The sequence below is a fragment of the Chelonia mydas genome, chromosome 28 (assembly GCF_015237465.2).
Source record: "Chelonia mydas isolate rCheMyd1 chromosome 28, rCheMyd1.pri.v2, whole genome shotgun sequence".
NCBI lineage: Eukaryota > Metazoa > Chordata > Testudines > Cheloniidae > Chelonia > Chelonia mydas.
In genome coordinates, this window is record NC_051268.2 from 4,390,214 (window position 1) to 4,411,919 (window position 21,706).

The window sequence follows — 21,706 nt, forward strand, 5'->3', positions numbered from 1 at the left end:
ACAATTATAGTTGTAGAGCAGATGCAGCCCAGGTGCAGCGGTTGACATTAGCTTTCCCCTTGGCCTGACCTAAACTCCATCACTTTTCCTCGTCTAAACAAATCCTGAGCATCACATTTATACTGATAAAACCTGGGGCCAGTTTTGTTCAATATCTTCATTAATGATCTGGAGGATGGCGTGGATTGCACTCTCAGCAAGTTTGTAGATGACACTAAACTGGGAGTGGTAGATACACTGCAGGGTAGGGATAGGATACAGAGGGACCTAGACAAATTAGAGGATTGGGCCAAAAGAAATCTGATGAGGTTCAACAAGGACAAGTGCAGAGTCCTGCACTTAGGACGGAAGAAACCCTTGCACTGCTACAGACTCAGGACCAAGTGGCTAGGCAGCAGTTCTGCAGAAAAGGACCTAGGGATTACAGTGGACGAGAAGCTGGATATGAGTCAAAAATGCACCCTTGTTGCCAAGAAGGCCAATGGCATTTTGGGCTGTATAACTAGGGGCATTGCCAACAGATCGAGGGATGTGATAGTTCCCCTCTATTCGACATTGGTGAGGCCTCATCTGGAGTCCTGTGTCCAGTTTTGGGCCCCACACTATAAGAAGGATGTGGAAAAATTGGAGAGAGTCCAGCGGAGGGCAACAAAAATGATTAGGGGGCTGGAGCACATGACTTATGAGAGGAGGCTGAGGGAACTGGGATTATTTAGTCTGCGGAAGAGAAGAATGAGGGGGGATTTGATAGCTGCTTTCAACTACCTGAGAGGTGGTTCCAAAGAGGATGGTTCTAGACTGTTCTCAGTGGTAGCAGATGACAGAACGAGGAGTAATGGCCTCAAGTTGCAGTGGGGGAGGTTTACGTTGGATATTAGGAAAAACTTTTTCACTAGGAGGGTGGTGAAGCAGTGGAATGTGTTACCTAGGGAGGTGGTGGAATCTCCTTCCTTTGTGGTTTTTAAGGTCAGGCTTGACAAAGCCCTGGCTGGGATGACTTAGTTGTGGATTGGTCCTGCTTTGAGCAGGGGGTTGGACTAGATGACCTCCTGAGGTCCCTTCCAACCCTGATATTCTATGATTCAGGTTTTCTTCTTGTTCTCTCCTTGCGCCCCCCTACTATATAGGAAATGGTTGATAATTCTGAAATTAAAACCTCACTCCAAAGGAATTAGAGTGGGGGAATATGTGAGAGAAATAGCATGTATGAGAATAGAGACCCAGTATAGACTGTATTGATTTCTATTTAAAATGGAATTTATTTTGATAAATTTAAAAATAAATCTTCTTTTAAGAGGAAAATTATTTGTGGCAAGATGTGTAGCCTTTTCCTGAGTTAGAGGGTAGCAGCCAGAGAGTTCCCCAGGTCCCTTCTTGCAAAGCAAAGATGTCACATTAGGCAGGAGATATCGAAATCTAAAATGGTGATGGATGTGTGATGGTAGCTTTTCTGGGTTGTTTTTTTAGTTTGGTTTTTTAATTTAATTTAATTTTTGTTTTGTTTTTTTGCAACCCAGTTATTTTAATAGGTGCTGAGGCCCCTTTTCCTTTTGAGCACAGCTGTTTAACCCTCAGAACTGGCTCTGGAAACTCCCTCAGAACTGGCCTTGTGTTTCTTTCATGTGTGGTATCGTTGATGTTCAACGTACACACTGCATGTGGTTCACAGCAACTGTTACGGTGAGAAACCTGCTGGGTGAAGCGGGCCTTTTCCAAAGTGACATTGGCCCAAAGTCTGCCTTAATTCAGCTGGATTGGGACACGTCTGTATCAAAGGAGCGGTTCACTCCTGATTTGCCCAGAGACCCTGGGGGGGGGGGGGGGTAGACAGGATAAGTAGGAATAGACAACAATGACGTTAAAGGTAAGGGTGAAAGACCCACACCTTGCAGGTCAACAAGCCTCTTCCGTTTATTCCCGCTGACACATCTGGCACTGGTCACTCTCAGGTAGCACACTGGGCTAGATGGACCTTTGGTCTGGCCCAGTATGACCAGTCTTGCATTCTTATGTAAGTCATCTGTGGCCTTGTCTTCACTGGCAAGTTTCTGCACAGTAAAGCAGCTTTCTGCAGTGTAACTTCTGAGTTGTACACACTGCCAAGCCACTTGCTGTGCAGAAACTCCGCAGTTGCAGTGCTGTACAAAAACCACCCCTACGAGAGGCTTATAGCTTTCTGCCCCGCGGCTACAGCGCCGCGATGCCAGTGTAGACACCCTGGTCGATTACAGAGCTGCAATTGGCCTCTGGGAGATGTCCCACAATCCCTGTTCTCGCCTCTCTGGTCATCGGTTTGAACTCTACTGCACCGCCCTCAGGTGACCAACCATGAACCCCACCCCTTAAATTCCTTGGGAATTTTGAAAGTCCCACTTCCCACAGAGACCAATTATGGTTATAGACCCATCCTGAAATTAGACCAGGATATTTTAAAGCTTTATCTCGTAAGAAAGTAACACAATTCAAACATGGCATCACAGAGGGGAAAGCACTCCTTCATTTCGTATTTATTGCTACTGATCTCACTGACAAACTTCCTTTTTTTGTTCAATATCTTCATAAATGATCTGGAGGATGGTGTGGATTGCACTCTCAGCAAATTTGCAGATGATACTAAACTGGGAGGAGTGGTAGATACGCTGGAGGGCAGGGATAGGATACAGAGGGACCTAGACAAATTGGACGATTGGGCCAAAAGAAACCTGATGCGGTTCAATAAGGATAAGTGTAGGGTCCTGCACTTAGGACGGAAGAACCCAATGCACAGCTACAGACTAGGGACCGAATGGCTAGGCAGCAGTTCTGCAGAAAAGGACCTAGGGGTTACAGTGGACGAGAAGCTGGATATGAGTCAAGAGTGTGCCCTTGTTGCCAAGAAGGCCAATGACATTTTGGGATGTATAAGTAGGGGCATTGCCAGCAGATCGAGGGACGTGATCGTTCCCCTCTATTCGACATTGGTGAGGCCTCATCTGGAGTACAGTGTCCAGTTTTGGGCCGCACACTACAAGAAGGACGTGGATAAATTGGAGAGAGTCCAGTGAAGGGCAACAAAAATGATTAGGGGTCTGGAACACATGACTTATGAGGAGAGGCTGAGGGAACTGGGATTGTTTAGTCTGCAGAAGAGAAGAATGAGGGGGGATTTGATAGCTGCTTTCAACTACCTGAGAGGTGGTTCCAGAGAGGATGGTTCTAGACTATTCTCAGTGGTAGAAGAGGACAGGACAAGGAGTAATGGTCTCAAGTTGCAGTGGGGGAGGTTTAGGTTGGATATTAGGAAAAACTTTTTCACGAGGAGGGTGGTGAAACACTGGAATGCGTTACCTAGGGAGGTGGTAGAATCTCCTTCCTTGGAAGTTTTTAAGGTCAGGCTTGACAAAGCCTTGGCTGGGATGATTTGATTGGGGATTGGTCCTGCTTTGAGCAGGGGGTTGGACTAGATGACCTCCTGAGATCCCTTCCAACCCTGATATTCTATGATTCTATGATTCTCGGTGCTGCTCCCAGCACTTTAGGGAGTTTTTCCTCTTCTCCCTTCCAGCTGTTGTTATGGGACTGCAGCAGTTCCCCAGAGGGCCAGCTTTGCTCTTTCACTTACATCCTTCAAAGCTGTGTTTGCCACCAGTTCAATTCATATCTGAGACCTTAGGTACTAGCAGCTAGTTACAAAGGCTCAATTACCATTGCCATTCGTGGGCGGTTATGCTGGGCTGCCAGGGCTGCAGGATTTGGCCCATGATCAGTCAAGGTGATACAGCAGCTGCACTCTTACATGGTGAGTCCTGCAGCCTATTACAAACTGCTCTGCCATAGTCTGCAGGGCGGCCTGACTTTCTGAGAATCTGGCAGAAGAGAGACCCTGGAGTAGAGAAGGAAAATGTCCTCAGCAGCCACAGCCGGTGGGAGCAGGAAAGGCTGGGTTTGTTTTTAAACTTCTCTCCCTGCTCAAGCCTTTAATCATTCCTAGGGCTCTTCTCTGAACCCTCTGCAATTTATCAGGGAAAACAACCAACCAATAAAACAAACCAACCAAACCAGGCTGTTCTGACTGATGTAACAATCTATTGCCTTCCAAGGTTGAATATAAATCAGATCATTCTGTTCACCCAAGAGTTCAACTTTAAGGGCTTTTTGTTTTCTAGCTCCAGTCAAATCCTGTGCAACAGCATTATTGTTAACTCATCACTTGGTCACTTAACATTCACAGGTTCAAAAAGTTGGCAGGTCTAAGTCCTGGTCTACACTACACGGTTAGGTCGAATTTAGTCATGTTAGGTCAATTTCAAAATGACTTCCTCCACACGACCAATCCCATTCTGTCGACCTAAAGGGCTCTTAAAATCAAATTCTGTACTCCTCCTCACCAAGGGTAGCGGTAAAATCGACCTTGCTGGGTCAAATTTGGGGTAGTGCGGACACAAATCGACGGTATTGGCCTCTGGGAGCTATCCTAGAGTGCTCCATTGTGACCGCTCTGGACAGTACTTTGAACTCCGATGCACTAGCCAGGTACAGAGGAAAAGCCCTGGGAACTTTTGAATTTCATTTCCTGTCTGGTCAGCTTGGCGAACTCAGCAGAACAGGTTACCATACAGTCCCCCTAGAATCATAGAGCATAGAATGCAAAAAGAAAAGGAGTACTTGTGGCACCTTAGAGACTAACCAATTTATTTGAGCATAAGCTTTCGTGAGCTACAGCTCACTTCATCGGATGCATACTGTGGAAAATACAGAAGATATTTGTTTTTATACACATAAATCATGAAAAAATGGGTGTTTATCACTACAAAAGGTTTTCTCTCCCCCCACCCCACTCTCCTGCTGGTAATAGCTTATGTAAAGCGATCACTCTCCTTACAATGTGTATGATAATCAAGGTGGCCCATTTCCAGCACAAATCCAGGTTTTCTTCCCCCCCAAACAAACCCACTCTCCTGTTGGTAATAGCTTATCTAAAGTGATCACCCTCCTCACAATGTGTATGATAATCAAGGTGGGCCATTTCCAGCACAAATCCCGGGTTTAACAAGAACGTCGGGGCGAGGGGGGGGTGTTAGGAAAACAAGGGGAAATAGGTTACCTTGCATAATGACAGCTACTCCCATTCTCTATTCAAGCCTAAGTTAATTGTATCCAATTTGCAAATGAATTCCAATTCAGCAGTCTCTCGCTGGTGTCTGGATTTGAAGTTTTTCTGTTGTAATATCGCAACTTTCATGTCTGTAATCGCGTGACCAGAGAGATTGAAGTGTTCTCCGACTGGTTTATGAATGTTACAATTCTTGACATCTGATTTGTGTCCATTTATTCTTTTATGTAGAGACTGTTCAGTTTGCCCAATGTACATGGCAGAGGGGCATTGCTGGCACATGATGGCATATATCACATTGGTAGATGTGCAGGTGAACGAGCCTCTGATAATGTGGCTGCTCTGAACCAGAGCATAGAATGTTTCTACACTCCCCCTATCATTTCTGTCCCTGAGGTTATCAGGGTTAGAAGGTGAAAAAAATGCACTCACGATGACATGTTTTCCAAGCTCATGCAGTCCTCCTACACTGATACGGTACAGCTTAATGCATGGAGGCATTCAGTGGCAGAGGCTAGGAAAGATTTAAGTGAGCATGAAGTGCGGAGGCAGGATGCGATGCTGAGGCTAATGGGGGAGCAAACGGACTGAAGCATCTCTTGGGGAAGCAAATGGAGATGATGAAGCATCTGTTGGAGCTACAGGAAAGCCAACGAGCACAGACACACCCCCCACACTGCATCCACTCTACCCTCCTCCCCATGTTCCATAGCCTTCTCACCCAGATGTCCAAGAACTTGGCAGGGGCAGGGGGGGAGGCTCCAGGCACCCAGCCATTCCACTCCAGAGGATGGCCTAAGCAACAGAGGGCTGTCATTCAAACAGTTTGATTTTTAGTGTGGCTACAATAAGCAATGTGGCCTTGTCCTTCCCTCCTCCCCCCCCCCACCCCACCTGGGCTACCTTGTCCATTATCTCATTTTTTTTTTAATTAATAAAAAAAGAATGCATGGTTTCAAAACAATAGTTACTTTATTTTGAAGGGGGAAGGGTGGTTGGCTTACAGGGAATTAAAATCAACAAAGGGGGTGGGTTTGCATCAAGGAGAAACACACACAACTGTCACACTGAAGCCTGGCCAGTCATGAAACTGGTTTTCACAGCCTCTGTGATGCACAGCGCGCCTTGCTGTGCTCTTCTAATCACCCTGGTGTCTGGCTGCTCAAAACTGGACACCAGGAGATTTGCCTCAACCTCCCATCCTGCCATAAATGTCTACCCCCTTACTCTCACAGATATAATGGAGCACACAGCAAGCAGCAGTAACAATGGGAATGTTGGTTGCACTGAGGTCTGACCAACAGCGCCAGCGCACTTTTAAATGTCCAAAGGCACATTCTACCACCTTTCTGCACTTGCTCAGCCTATAGTTGAACAGCTTCTTACTACTGTCCAGGCTTCATGAGCCATGGGAGCAAGGGGTAGGCTGGGGTAGGAGCGACCGTGCAGTGCTGCTGGATGGGAGAGCAGCCTGAGTCAGAAGCCTCCAGCTCACAGGAGAGCAGAGTTGAAGCAGTGGAGCCGTACACCATGGATGAGGACAGCTAGCAGTCCTACTGCACCATCTGCTGCGAAGGCATCCAAGAGCTGCTGCTGTGTAGCAATGCCAGCTGCTGCAGGTGCTTCTGTGTCGAATGCTTGGAGGTCCTGGTAGGGCAAGGTACCTCAGCCAAGGCAAAAGAGCAAGAGCCCTGGAGCTGTTACATGTGTCAACCACAGAACTGCTACGGGGAATTACAGTGCCGACTGGACTGGAATGTACCACTGCAAGACTTCTTCACCAGTGACAAAGGACAGGAAAGCGGAGGTGAGACGGGAGGAAGAGGAGGCGGTGCCGGTACCGGCGGGTTCCTCCATGGAGGGAATTTCAGGGGGAGGGGTGACTGCGGTGGAGGTGCAGGAGTGGTCTGCGGCAGTGAGAAAATCTGTGTTTTTCAAGGTGAAATAATATGAAGCTGCTTTATGTTTCTTGGCACTGCAATTTTCATCTCTGATTTAATTGATCATCCAGTTTGGGAACCTTCTCTACAGCCTGAGATGGAAACAGAATCAACTATCCCAATTTGGCAGAACAAACCCTGTGGCTCATCACGTAGTGAAACCTTCCTTTAAAACCCTGTCCTAGAGCATCTTTTGAGGTTCTACCAAACATTTCAGATCTGTATCTAAACGATGGACCTCCAGTCCCCACTCTGGCAGATATTGCATGGATAGCAGCAGATGAAGGAGAAACCTATGCTAGAGTCAGGAGTGACACTCGCCCATTAAAGCACAAGTGGAAGCCCAGCCCATTCTTTGTTATACAGCGAAATGCTTCAGTCGCCAACTTGAGAAAGCAGGAAGAGAAGCTGCTGGTCTTGAAGAAACCTGGTTTACCGGCCCTCAGTCGGACGACGGAGCTTCAAGATGAGCTGAGTCACCTGCGGAGACAAATAGCTAAAATTGTAGCTGCAGATCCAGTGATATCACAGAGGAGGCAGAATTAGAAATTCCGGAGCTTCCATCAGTTTCCGTGCTTTGTTCTGCAACCTCTGAATGTTGTAAACCAGAACCAAAGGATGCTGACAAGGAAGATTCTGTCTCTCTTTCCAAGGCCAGCAGTTTTGCAGACATGATGGGCATCCTTAAAGACATTCATAGGATGAAACAGAACAAAGATTTGAACTGGTGTTAAAACCCACAGCCTGGAAACTTCAGGAATGAGTATGAGACACATTTGCATGTTTCCACCATTAAAATCAGAATAGAGCCCTTTTAATAGCTGATGCCCTTTGGAAAGGAATGGTCTGTGTAGTGTTCCAGCTGATCCGTTCATTCGGTGTGTGGTTAAAAACATTTAGCGTGAGGATCTGCTTTGAATGAACCGAACTTTACTGAAGGAGGAAGACCCTGCTGTTCTTATATCAGAAGTGTTAAGAAGAAAATTTGCTCTAAAGGATGAAGATGTAACCATGAAAGAAAACTGACATTACACTTCCATTTAAATCTGTAAGCAAGTGTATCGTGCTCCTAAGATTTTTCTCCACAGTAGCTGCCTTCCTCAGGATAAAACTTTTTTGCCTCTTTACTAATTAGAAATGATTTCTGCGTTGGAAACTTATTCAAGAAAGAAACTATGGATTTGCAGTGTTTTCCACGTCTCTAAATATATAAAAACTTTTTAAGAAAAAGGAAATTGTTTTCCACATATATTTTGAAGCATTGCTGGTAACAGATTCTTCTACAGAGTGATGCTAAATGAAGTTATCTTCCTATCTGTGTTTTCCCCAAGGTGACTTTAACTTGAATCATTAATTTGACTCATGATGGTCTTGTTGCAATATGACTAGCTACTAATTTATAATATAAATGGACATAAAACATCTAATTCTTTCTCTGTTGAGGGAAAGTCTGGTGCAAAGCTATCAATGAAACTAAATTGCTTCTTCCTTCTAGGCTGACAGTTTTTAGGACGTTCTTACTGTAGCGAGGCTGGTTTAAGAGCTTACATTATTTTCTCAGAAAAGGATTCCATTCCCTAAAGTTTCTTCCAATTCCTTTCCTGTCCCATTTGGGATGGGAGACATTAAAGTGAATGATCAGTCCATTTAACCAAGCTCAATTTGCTAGACTGGTGAGTGACTTTTCTTTTTCTTTATTGCTGGGCATCGCAACATGGGGAAGAGATGGCCAGCCCTCTGTGGAGATAGAGGTGGTTCGGGACTATTTAGAAAAGCTGGACGTGCACAAGTCCATGGGGCCGGACGAGTTGCATCCGAGAGTGCTGAAGGAATTGGCGGCTAGAATTGCAGAGCCATTGGCCATTATCTTTGAAAACTCGTGGCGAACGGGGGAAGTCCCAGATGACTGGAAAAAGGCTAATGTAGTGCCAATCTTTAAAAAAGGGAAGAAGGAGGATCCTGGGAACTACAGGCCAGTCAGCCTCACCTCAGTCCCCGGAAAAATCATGGAGCAGGTCCTCAAGGAATCAATCCTGAAGCACTTACACGAGAGGAAAGTGATCAGGAACAGTCAGCATGGATTCACCAAGGGTAGGTCATGCCTGACTAATCTAATAGCCTTCTATGATGAGATTACTGATTCTGTGGATGAAGGGAAAGCAGTGGATGTATTGTTTCTTGACTTTAGCAAAGCTTTTGATACGGTCTCCCACAGTATTCTTGTCAGCAAGTTAAAGAAGTATGGGCTGGATGAATGCACTATAAGGTGGGTAGAAAGTTGGCTAGATTGTCGGGCTCAACGGGTAGTGATCAATGGCTCCATGTCTAGTGGGCAGCCGGTGTCAAGTGGAGTGCCCCAGGGGTCGGTCCTGGGGCCGGTTTTGTTTAATATCTTCATAAGTGATCTGGAGGATGGTGTGGATTGCACTCTCAGCAAATTTGCGGATGATACTAAACTGGGAGGAGTGGTAGATACGCTGGAGGGCAGGGATAGGATACAGAGGGACCTAGACAAATTGGAGGATTGGGCCAAAAGAAACCTGATGAGGTTCAATAAGGATAAGTGCAGGGTCCTGCACTTAGGACAGAAGAACCCAATGCACAACTACAGACTAGGGACCGAATGGCTCGGCAGCAGTTCTGCGGAAAAGGACCTAGGGGTTACAGTGGACGAGAAGCTGGATATGAGTCAGCAGTGTGCCCTTGTTGCCAAGAAGGCCAATGGCATTTTGGGATGCATAAGTAGGGGCATAGCGAGCAGATCGAGGGATGTGATCGTTCCCCTCTATTCGACATTGGTGAGGCCTCATCTGGAGTATTGTGTCCAGTTTTGGGCCCCACACTACAAGAAGGACGTGGATAAATTGGAGAGAGTCCAGCGAAGGGCAATAAAAATGATTAGGGGTCTGGAACACATGACTTATGAGGAGAGGCTGAGGGAACTGGGATTGTTTAGTCTGCGGAAGAGAAGAATGAGGGGGGATTTGATAGCTGCTTTCAACTACCTGAGAGGTGGTTCCAGAGAGGATGGTTCTAGACTATTCTCAGTGGTAGAAGAGGATAGGACAAGGAGTAATGGTCTCAAGTTGCAGTGGGGGAGGTTTAGGTTGGATATTAGGGAAAACTTTTTCACTAAGAGGGTGGTGAAACACTGGAATGCGTTACCTAGGGAGGTGGTAGAATCTCCTTCCTTGGAAGTTTTTAAGGTTAGGCTTGACAAAGCCTTGGCTGGGACGATTTGATTGGGGATTGGTCCTGCTTTGAGCAGGGGGTTGGACTAGATGACCTCCTGAGGTCCCTTCCAACCCTGATATTCTATGATTCTATGATTCTATGATATGATGCACCTAAAATCTAAAAAGGTCTCCACATTTCCCAGAGTCACTATCCTTGATAAAAAACCTCAATGTTTGCATTGGCTACTTAGATCATAGCAGCCCCCACAGTAGACTTGCCCACAACAGCAGCGGTGACGGTGAGCTGAGCGGACTCCATGCTTGCCATGGCATGGTGTCTGCACGGGTAACCCAGGGAAAAAATGTGAAATATTTGTCTGCCATTGCTTTCACGGAGGGAGGGGCGACTGATGACAAATACCCAAACCCCTCCACGACAATGTTTTTGCCCCATCAGGCATTGGGAGCTTAACCCAGGATTCCAATGGGCAGCGGAGACTGCGGGAACTGTGGGATAGCTACCCACAGTGCACCACTCCTTAAGTCGCTGCTAGCCATGGTAGTGAGGATGCACTCCTCTGACTTAATGCGCTTAGTGTGGACATACACAATCGACTGTATAAAACCGAATTCTAAAAATTGACTTTATAAAATTGACCTAATTTTGTAGTGTAGACATACCCTTAGTCTTTCCTCCCACACCAAGATGAAAAATATCAGTGACAGAAAATGCCCTAAAGCCCCTGTGCTGCCTTGCACACCAGGCTGGGAAATACACGGGGGAAAGCGCTTTCCTCTCTCCTCCTGGCCCTGAGTAACATTTCTGTCTGTCCTTGAGATCCTGTCACAGGGACAAGGGCTGGGGATGCAAATGACATGTTATGGCTTCATTGGTTTGTACATTGCTTTACTCCTTCATTAGTGATAAGGGTGCATGAGCTGGAAATAATCCAGCTCTGACTTTCACACCGGAGGCTATTTCCAGGCTCGCAATAAAAAACAGCCTTTTTTATTAACCTGAGCATGTTGAATCTGGAGTCATTGGGAGACGATACATACAGAGCCCCAGGCTGCCTTTCTGTCATCCAATATTTTTAGAGTATATCACATTAACTGGGTGGATCTCCTGCTAGGAAGTGTCTGTCCAGTGGCAGCACCCAGTGTACAATTATAAACTCATCTTCAGTATATAGGCCACTGAGCCTAGTGAGGGGGAGGATCCCAGTGGTCGGGCTCCAGCCTGAAGAGACCCCTGGACCCCGAGCTGGGCAAGCTGAGCCAGCTGGGCTGGGCCTGCTGTGGGTTTTTAATTGTACTGTAGACATACACTTGGTGTCAAAATCACAGCTTTCTCATCAGGAAATCAAGCCATAGTCCCCCACGTGACAGGTAGGCATAGTCACCGCTATACTCATGAGGTCAGAAATGACAACTGCCCCTGCACAGGGACCTAGGGGAAGAACGTGGACAGCTGTGGTTCTCAGGAAATCCAGCTAGGCAGGATTCAGAGTGGTCGCTGTGTTAGTCTGTATCAGCAAAAAGAAGGAGGAGGACTTGTGGCACCTTAGAGACTAACAAATTTATTTGAGCATAAGCTTTCGTGGTCTAAAACCCACTTCATCGGATGCATGCAGTGGAAAATACAGTAGGAAGAGATGTATATACACACAGAGAACATGAAAAAATGGGTGTTGCCATACCCACTTTAACGAGAGTGATCAGGTAAGGTGAGCTATTATCAGCAGGAGAAAAAAAACCTTTTGTAGTGATAGGATGGGCCATTTCTTACAGTTGACAAGAAGGTGTGAGTAACAATGTGGGGGGGGAATAAGCATGGGGAAATAGTTTTACTTAATGTAATGACCCATCCACTCCCAATCTTTATTCAAGCCTAAATTAATGGTGTCCAGTTTGCAAATTAATTCCAGTTCAACAATATCTCATTGGAGTCTGTTTTTGAAGTTTTTTTGTTGTAGTATTGCGACTTTTATGCCTGTAATTGAGTGACCAGGGAGATTGAAGTGTTCTCCAACTGCCAAACCGGACCGTCTTTACCTAAAAGAATAAATGGACACAAATCAGAAGTCAAGAAATATAACATTCAAAAACCCGGGCCCCAGTTGCATCCCCCTGAATGTTACTCCATTCCCCCTGGCAGGATGCACCCCACAATTTTGGACATCTGACCTAGATAATTGTGCAACAAATAGGGGAAACTGAGGTATACACAATATGCATACAAAATGTTCAGAAAATTCTCATTCATCATAGGGGTGTCAGTGGGGTCTGAGCTGGGCATCAGCAGAGGGAAAGTGGAGAGATTTCCCTTTAAAAAATTAAGCTGCAAAACATCCCCCTGTGTTCCAGCAGAAGCCTCTCATTTATCCCTTAACCCCCTCCCCATAAAAATCTCCACCCCTGCCCTGGTACACAGGCACCCCCTCCCTTCAATGCAGATTTTTAACTTTTCTTACTTTTCCTTGGTCTTGTACAAACATTTTTTCCATCAAAATGTTCAAGGGCTTTTAAAATGAGAATAAGAGAAGAAACCAAATCAAACCCAAAGAAACCGCAATCAACCTCCCCACCACACACAGTTTGGGTCTGAATTTTTCTGGGGAAATTTGGAGGCAATAAAACTCAGACTGCTATTGTCCAGAAAACAAACCTAAACCTCCCATGCAGTACCTAGGAGATCTATTTCTGAACCACCAAGGCTTCAGCTCCTTTTGTGAGATTTCCAGCTGCCCAATGCTGCTGGTATTCCAGGGGAACAATTCTTGATTCCAGTAAGCATTTATCTCAGCCCCATTCTGTTTATAAAAGGTTTCTCTAGGAAAGGGCAGTGAATGGTTCTAGGGTCCATGATCCTCATTCAAATCAAGCCAGAACCTGAGAATCCTTCCCCTTTCCCAGGTTGTGTGAGGGGAGACATTTAAAAGAGCTCTCTGAGCTATAGCATGTGGCTAAGTAACGAGAAAAAGCAATATATTCCCCCCCTCTGTTTTGGGTGCTGGGTTTACTCCTGAAGCATCTGCTGTCCATGTAGTGCCCTATGGTTCATCCCTATCCCTTGATGCTGCTCCTTTCTACAGAATGTGAAGGGAGAGGAGGCGGTGCAGGAGCCTTCTGGGGACGCAGATCTGAGGCTTTGGGAAAGACAGATTGTCTGAGACATCAGAGCGCTGTAAACCATGCAGCCACCACCTAAATAAAGGGCCTGTTCCAGCCCTGAGTCTGGGCTACCAGGATCCTTCCCACAGAGCAGGGTGCCCAAGATTACAGCCTGAAAATAGGCATGGGAAAGTTAACTCCTGCTATCCCTGACAGGGCTTCCCCTAGACCAAATGGCACCCCAGGCGAGAAGCATCTTCGGTGCCCCCCGCCACCCCCACTCCATATGTTAAACCATTGAATACCTTGTTTTTTATTGCACTTGTAGCTCATTTCATGGTTTTGATGCACAATTTGTATGCATGATTTTCTGTATCATATAAGACAATAGATTTGCAGGCTAGGATCTGTAAATCTGTATTTATTCATCCCATATAGAAGCAAATAAAAAATTCGTTTCCTTTAAGCATATAGAAACTTTTTAATTTTAACAGTAACTGAAATGTACTAACATCTAGAAATCAAACTGGCATCACCACAGGGTGGACCAGTCTTAAACAGTGTTCGAGTAAGAGACAGCGTTAGACTGTTAACCGTAGGCCTTTAGTTCAAAGATCACTTTTCTCGCCTTTCCCCTCATGAACTGAAGCGCAGCGTTAGAGAGAGCCAAACACTGGCCAGTGACATTTTCAAGTGCTAAAATAGCAAGCGATGACACTTTTGAATTGGCCACTGTTGGTTGGAGCTATGTTTTATTGAGAATAAGCTTCAAGGTGAGACGCAGCAGGCCAAAAGGAAGCCCTGCAGGTACTGAAGTAGCTCAGTTGGGAGAGTGTTAGAGTGAAGACCTAGAGGTCCCTGGTTCAATCCCAGGCTTCGGCACGCTCTTTCATCCCTCTTTGTGCAGGGGTGGGCTGTTTTCTGGAAACACAGTGGTGCCTTCACCCAACACGAATCCCTCATTTCGGGCTCCGCCGCCGGAAAAGACAGCATTGGCTTCTGCACCCAGCTGGCCCACCTGAGCTTTCTTTCTTCTCTTGCTCTTTCTCAGGAAGGGGAATAAAAAGAAGCTCTCCTTCAAGCTGGAGTCACAAGGGTGATGTAAGGATGACTTTGATCCGTTCTGCCAAAGCCTGGGGCGGTGCGGTTGGCTGCTGGGAGGTAGAATCCTGTGCCTCCCTCTTGCCTTCCCAGGGATGGCTACTTGCAGCCCAGGAGAAGAAGGGGGGTTCTGGGTGGAAGGAAGACAAGCAAAGCTGAGTCTGAGCGAGCCTGGGCCAGCACTCTTTTCTGTCCAATCTGTGCGTGTGATGATGGGCTTGAGAGGCTCCCTGCCACCCCTGGGGCAGTGAAAACCTCTTCTCCTTAGTGGCCTAACCGGGGGCATGACTGATGGCTTTGGAGGTGGGGGTTGGGCTGGCTGTGAGCAACTGGGATCCAGGAAGCCCCCGCCTGCCCTTCCAAGGGCCGAACCCATGGAGGTGTGCTTGGCTGCTGGGAGGTAGAATCCTGTGCCTGCCTCTTGGAGAAGAAGCGGGGTTGTGGATGGAAGGAAAAGGAGCAATGGTGAGTCCGAGTGGGTTCCTTTCTGGCCAAGAGGATGTGCTGTAGCAGTCTTGGGAGTTGCCTGCGAGCCATCAGTGGACTTGTTCCAGTGAGAACCACTGCTCCTTTCTGGCCAACTTGGGGGCACCATTGATGGCTTGGGAGTGGGGGCGGGGGGCTGGCTGTGAGTGAATGGGATGCAGGAAGCCCCAGCCTGCTCCTCCAGGGGCCAAGTCTTCTGCTTCTCTCCTGCCTCGGGGAGTCCAGCTTTAAGCCTGCCCAGCACGTGCTGCAGCTTGAGCATTAAGCCTTCCTGTGTGGTCTGTACTGTAGAGGACCCTGAACCCATGTAGGGTACCTTTGGGGGGAAATCCCAGCCAGAAAGAATTCTGGCCATCAGGTCAACCCATTAAGTTGAATGGGGCGAGCTGGAGGCCTGGTGACTTGGTATGCTGGGCCAGCAGGTCAAGCCGATTTTCCCGCATGTAGGGGAGGCAGCTGCTGATGTTCGCCCTTCCCGCTCTCTGCGCTCCTGCACCCCAAAATCCCTGTCGGCCAGCGAGATGAGCCAGGAGCCCAGAGAGAGGAGGCAAAGAGGTGCCCAGAGCCTCCTCTGGCGAGGATGCCTCTGTCCACCTCCTTCTGCTGTGCTGCTGGGCGCCAAGTCCCTGGCAGCCAGTAGGTGAAGCTGGGACAACAGGGTGGGGCAGTAAGTGGCGGCAGGACTCTTGCTGCCAGGGTTCAGCTGCCCAACTTCCTCCCCGTGCCGCTGCACCCCAGTCGCCTGCAGCCACCAGGTAACCCAGGAACTTTGGCAACAAAAATGATGGGGGGGCTGGAACACATGACTTATGAGGAGAGGCTGAGAGAACTGGGATTGTTTAGTCTGCGGAAGAGAAGAATGAGGGGGGATTTGATAGCTGCTTTCAACTACCTGAAAGGGGGTTCCAAAGAGGATGGATCTAGACTGTTCTCAGTGGGAGCTGATGACAGGACAAGGAGTAATGGTCTCACGTTGCAGTGGGGGAGGTGTAGGTTGGATATTAGGGAAAACTTTTTCACTAGGAGGGTGGTGAAGCACTGGAATGCGTTACCTAGGGAGGTGGTGGAATCTCCTTCCCTTGAGGTTTTTAAGGTCAGGCTTGACAAAGCCCTGGCTGGGATGATTTAGTTGGGGATTGGTCCTGCTTTGAGCAGGGGGTTGGACTAGATGACCTCCTGAGGTCCCTTCCAACCCTGATATTCTATGATTCTATGAACTAAGGCAGGAATGGGGGGAGGAAGCAAGTCAAGCTGAGCAAGGCAGGCAAATATTCACCTTGACTTTGTGGGTCGCTCACAATGACATCCTTTTTGTGTGCCGTGGCTGACAAAAACATCCCGGACAGAGAAGCAAGAAGCCAAAAAGGTGCCCTGCTGGTGCCGAAGTAGCTCAGTGGGGAGAATGTTAGAATGAAGATTTAGAAGTTCCCTGGTTCAATCCTAGGCTTTGGCATGCTCTTTGGTCCCTTTGTGTGCAGGGGTGGGGTCTGTTTTCTGGAAGCGCAGCAGTGCCTTTACTGACCACTAGTCCCTCATTTCATGCTCCCCAGTAGGAAAAGACAGTGTGGGCTTGTGCACAAGTTGGCCCACCTGAGCTTTCTTTCTTCTCTTGTTCTTTCCCAGCAAGGGGAAGAAAAAGAAGCTCTCCTTCAAGCTGAAGTCACAAGAGCAACGTAAGGATGACTTCCTGAGCTCTGGCTTCAGTCCTTTGCTCTACCAGTTGACCTATCGAAGGACTGCCACCATTTTCTCCAGGTCGCCCCATCAGTGTGTGCCAGGGTGAGCACCAGCCAAGTGGTTGGAATTTGAAGGAAGGGGCAGAGCTCAGTGACAGAGTTTCTGTAGTGTAGTGGTTATCATGTTTGCCTAACATGTAAAAGGCCCCCCTTTCAAAACCAGACAGAAACATGATGGTTTACATTTCCCAGCTCCCCTAGCTGTCCAGTGAGGCAGTCCTCCTTCTGCCACTGGCCTGTCCCTGGGATAACCCCGACCCCCGCAGGACAGAGGGTGGTGGAATGAGCTGAGAAAGCACCTTGGCGTCAGCCGGGGAAAGCTAGAGCATCTAGGCCAGTCACCTTTTGGAGCCTTGTGGCTTGGCCTCCTCTGCCCTTGGAGGCTGGCCTACGGAGGCCGGCTTTTCCAGCTGGCCTCCTTTGCATGACTTGCCAAAGGAAGAAGTGAGGCAGGAATGGGGCAAAAGAGGAGAGTCATGCTGAGGAAGGCAGGGCAGAAGCTAAGCACCTCAGTGCATCTAGGTTGCGTTAGTAGAGTGCCACCATTCATTCTGCCAAAGCCTGGGGCGGAGGGGCAGTTGGCTCTTGGCTTCCCAGGGATGGCTACTTGGAGCCCAGGAGAAGAAGCAGGGTTCTGGGTGGAAGGAAAATAAGCAATGGTGAGTCCAAGTGGGCTCCTTTCTGGGCAAGATGGTGTGCTGTGGTGGGCTTGGGAGTTGCCTGCGAGCCGTGGGTGGACTTGTTCCAGTGAGAACCGCTGCTTCTTTCTGGCTGACCTGGGGGCGCCAGTCACAGCTTGCGAGGGGCCAGGTGCTGGCTTGAGTGAACGTGATATAGGAAACCCCAGCCGGCCCCTCCGGACCAAGTCCACTGCTGGTCTCCTGTGTTGTGACATCCAGATTTAAATCTTCCTAGCATGAGCTGCAGCACGTGTATTAAGCCTTCCTGGTTGGCCCAGTCATTGCCAAAGTAGCTCAGTTGGGAGTGAATTATATTGATGATCTGAAGGTTTCTGGCTCGATGCCAGGCTTTAGCACACCCCTTCACCCTGGGCATGTAGTGCTGGGCTTTTTTCTGGGTGTGCAGCTGTGCCTTGAACTCACGAGTTCTCCTAATTTCAGAGGCAACACTTGCAGAGGGCGCTATGTGGGGTCATGTGCCCCACCTGGGTTAGCATCCCTGCTACATCATGCGGTGCTGCCAGGCTCCCTCCCTGCACAGCAGCTGCTGGAGGGGGAAGTGGAGAGGGGCTGCCTTTGCTGCTTCCCCTCTCTGCATTGTTCACACCTGGGAGGGGATGTTGATCATAAGGGGGTGGGGCTGAACCTTGAAATTGTGCCTCCCCCTTTCGGCAGACACCAGTCATCTGTGCCTGGTTTCCAGCTCCTCAGCCAGAGGAAAAAGTGGTATTCTGCACCTGACTGTTTCGTGGTAAATCCGATCCTGGCCTGCTACAGGCCTTCGCTCCACCATCTAAACCAGTGGTCCCCAACCTTTCTGTGGGAACAGCATATTCCTATTCCCAGAATACCGGGGCGGGCACCAGACACCCCGCCGCCGAAATGCCGCCGAGAAATGGTGCACAAATCTAAGCTTTTGGGAACTCTCAGTTTCTTCTCACTGTACTTCTGTGGGGACTGAACTGTTCAGATTTTAATTTGTTTTCTTTATGTTTAGGGATGTAAGCAGAGTCAGGATGAGCTCCACCCTGACATCTGGTGGTGAGGTGTGGCAAGTTGTGGAAAAGAACTTCAGGGGCCGATCTCATTTGCATAGACACACCACCCCGCCTAGAATGAGGCCATAACTGCCCAAATGGTCACTTTGGCTGTTGTGGGATCCCCAGTGTTGTTATTGGGGTAGGAAGAATAAATTGTTATTACCCTGATTATGGGAACTGTGCTTGGAACTGTACTTGGCCTTTTGTTATGATGGAGGGACTCACCATCAACTTAATAGCACTCGCTAGGCAAGGGACATGGGTTCCAAAATTCTGTGAATTGAGAGAGGCTTGAGATAGGTATTAGTAGCTGGTGGTGTGGGCCCCTTTGTGAGGGCTTGAAACACCAATTGCACCTCTGTCTCTCTCCACCGTGGAATGTCAGAGCTAATTTTGGGTCTATTAAGAGTCTTGCTACAGGTACTGTGCTGAATTCACTTTGGCCTTATGGTGAACCAGCACTAAGGCTCCCACTACTATGAGCTGAAATCACTGAGCACTGTGTCAAATAGTGGGGAGCCAGAAGATCTAGAGTGCAGTGGTGCTGTTCGTGGATAGGCTGGCGGAGCGTTGGTGAGACGGCGAGGGGAGCTGCGCAGAGCGGAGCCCTGTGGGGCAGTCAGCTTCAGGACACGTAAGGTGCCCCTTACCTCTTTCCCGCACACACAGGCACATTTTAGCCAGACTGGGGAGTAACACTCTGCAGATGAACTTTTGAACTCTGGGGCTGGACTTTTTGGACTTTGGGTGATTTGAGGATTGCTGGACTCAAGAGACGTTTGGGTTCTGGGACTCAAGAACCCGAGGGAAAGGATGTGGCCCAATTTGCTGGGGTGGGTCTTTGCTCATGGTTTGGTTAATGAACACTAGTTGTGGTGTTTCCCCAATTTAATGCTGATGTCGTTTACTTCATGTTGTTAAAGATTCTCTGCTACACCGAGACTCTGTGCTTGCGAGAGGGGAAGTATTGCCTCTTTGAGGCACCCAGGGGGTGTGTAAGATTTTCCCAGGTCACTGGGTGGGGGCTCGAGCCAGTTTTGCATTTGCTTTGATGAGAGGGAACCCCTGTGTACTGAACCCGGCCCTTGCTGCTATCAACTTGGCCTGGCAGAAGGGTTACATGTATAACTGTGAAGGTAATGTCTGTGGATTATAAAATAGCCATGTCATGCTGTAAAAATTAGATTGTTTCTTTATCATAGGAGTTTGTAAACTTCTTTAATTAAATTCATTTCTTTCATTCCTTTTGGGGCTTGAATGTGGGGAGGTTGACCCTGTGCAATCCTTGATGAAAATCCTTAGAGACAAAACTCTGGGTCTCCAGCTACTCTTCTATGGGAGTTGGGGTTGGGTTTTTTGGCATTGGAGAAGGGTAATGAAGTGAACTGTAGCCCACCCAAAGGTTACAAACACGCATGTTAAGTGAAAATGAATGTCTATACAACAACTGCAAAAGCATGTAAAACAGGTACGTTCATGCTAAAGAATTGGGAAAATCAGAACAAAAGCATAATTTGTGCTATAATAGAGTTGGTAGCTATTACACAAAGGAAAGTTAACCTGTGTATTAAATTTTGGCTCTTGAAAACAAAAGAAATGTAAAACAAACAAGCAAAAACTTTATTATGTTAACCAACTTAAGCTGTTTAATGGTGTACCCAAAGACATCAGAGGACATCAGTGCACAGTGAACCCCCTGAGTGTAGGAAGAAGAAAAGATAAAGAGCCTCATAAAAAAGACTTGTCAACTACCCCTCAGTCTACCACATTGGACAATTGAGGACGCAATTGTCTATAGCGACATTATAGAAATCACTACCTGGGCCAGAGCTAACAGTTATTTAAACTGTAAATTATTCATCAAAGTGAGTTCCGGTGCCCGTGATTTTAAAACTTTATCACTGGAAAATGGCTAAAATTGCATTACTATGCAAAGGCAACTGTACCTTTCTTTTCAGAAACATGCATGAGACCTAATGACTGGGCAAAAGACTATTCCAGAGTCTGGTATCTCTTGAATTAGGAGACTCCAATATTGAAATGGAATTATGGGTTTCATTTCAAGATTATCGGAATCTGGAGTATCTATTTGGAACAGAGTAATATATATAAGAAAAACAAAACATTAACTATTTTGACGACTGGGCAGCAGAAACTGTCTCTGAAACTATAATTCATGGTGTTAAGGGCCTGGCTACTGAAGAAACAGTACCCCTTTTAAAATTGTGCATGGCATTGACAAACTTTTTAACCAAACACAAATAAAAATGAATAAACTGATTTCAGGAAACAATATGAAGGCAAGGAAAAAATTTCTTAAAGAAATTATTTCTACTGCTTAGCAGAGTTATATAGCAGCTGGCATAACTCATTAGAAAACATTAAAAAACAAAGTGAGAGAAAGTTGCCTAACCTTATTAGTAATGAACAACTAATTGGCATTCCACTTACTGTATAACCAAACAGTAGTGAATCGGCAATGTGTCAAATTGTTAAAAAAAAATTCCCTGTTTGAACCAGTCACAATCTGGGGACAGTGGCACTGCATCCTAACTAAGGTACATCTTATTCAAAACAGTCTTCTTTACTAACCAGTTACTTCAATTGAATTGGTTACTGTCCATGCAGTAGGTTATTTCCTACTTATTCATAATTGCTGAAGATGCTCTAAGCGGATGGGAAAGAGCTGTCCCATCCGTGTAGTTAATCCACCTCCCTGAGAGGTGGTAGCTATGTCGGTGAGTGTGCAAGCCAAGATCTGTAACTCCCCTCTATCACTGTCGTGGGGGGCATAGCTCAGTGGTAGAGTGTTTGACTGCAGATCAGGTGGTCCTTGGTTCAAATCCAAGTGTTCCCTTAGAAAGCTGTTCCTTTAACAAAAATAATTGCGTATCCATTTCCATTATGTTCAGGAGTTCCACTGAATAGGGATAGCTGAAGTGAATGGAAACACTCAAGGTTTTCCTCTGCAAATGCATAAAAACCTAGCAAACAGGTCCCTCCGCTGAAATCAGTTCCAATCCTCTTAAGTGTCTAGTTTATGTTTTCATCCATTAAACAAAGGTATAATATGAAGGCACATTTGCAGGTTCTTGGTCTCCGTGGGCTACAATGTGCAGAAGAACGAGAACCCCATCCCCTTGGGAGGAATGGACTAGTTTGTGTTACATTTGATAAGTAAATTGCCATTGGGACTGAAAACTCTACTGGAGATGGACAGGAGGCTGTTACAAAAATAAAATAACCAAGTTTTACCCAACTACCTGTTACACATTCAAATCTCTCTTTGTGCGCACGATATCAATTGGGGCTCCAATAAATGGCAGCCTTCCTTTAACACA

General features: G+C 47.1%; 3 protein-coding genes, 2 non-coding genes and 1 pseudogene across 17 annotated transcripts in view; 4 read left to right on the plus strand and 2 right to left on the minus strand.

Moving 5' to 3' along the window:
* The window catches only part of LOC102943236 (zinc finger protein 883), a 2,438,435-nt gene that overhangs the window by 960,762 nt on the left and 1,455,967 nt on the right, over positions 1-21,706 (plus strand).
* Positions 1-21,706, minus strand: part of LOC114020163 (zinc finger protein 501) — a 1,907,800-nt gene that overhangs the window by 926,763 nt on the left and 959,331 nt on the right. The window lies entirely within an intron of this gene.
* LOC119564595 (zinc finger protein 883) overlaps positions 1-21,706 on the minus strand; it is a 1,467,279-nt gene that overhangs the window by 78,562 nt on the left and 1,367,011 nt on the right. The window lies entirely within an intron of this gene.
* On the plus strand, positions 6,901-8,592 carry LOC119564608 (annotated as a pseudogene).
* Positions 14,132-14,204, plus strand: TRNAF-GAA. Its single transcript has one exon. It is a non-coding gene; the product is annotated as a tRNA-Phe (tRNA).
* TRNAC-GCA lies at positions 21,151-21,222 on the plus strand. Its single transcript has one exon. It is a non-coding gene; the product is annotated as a tRNA-Cys (tRNA).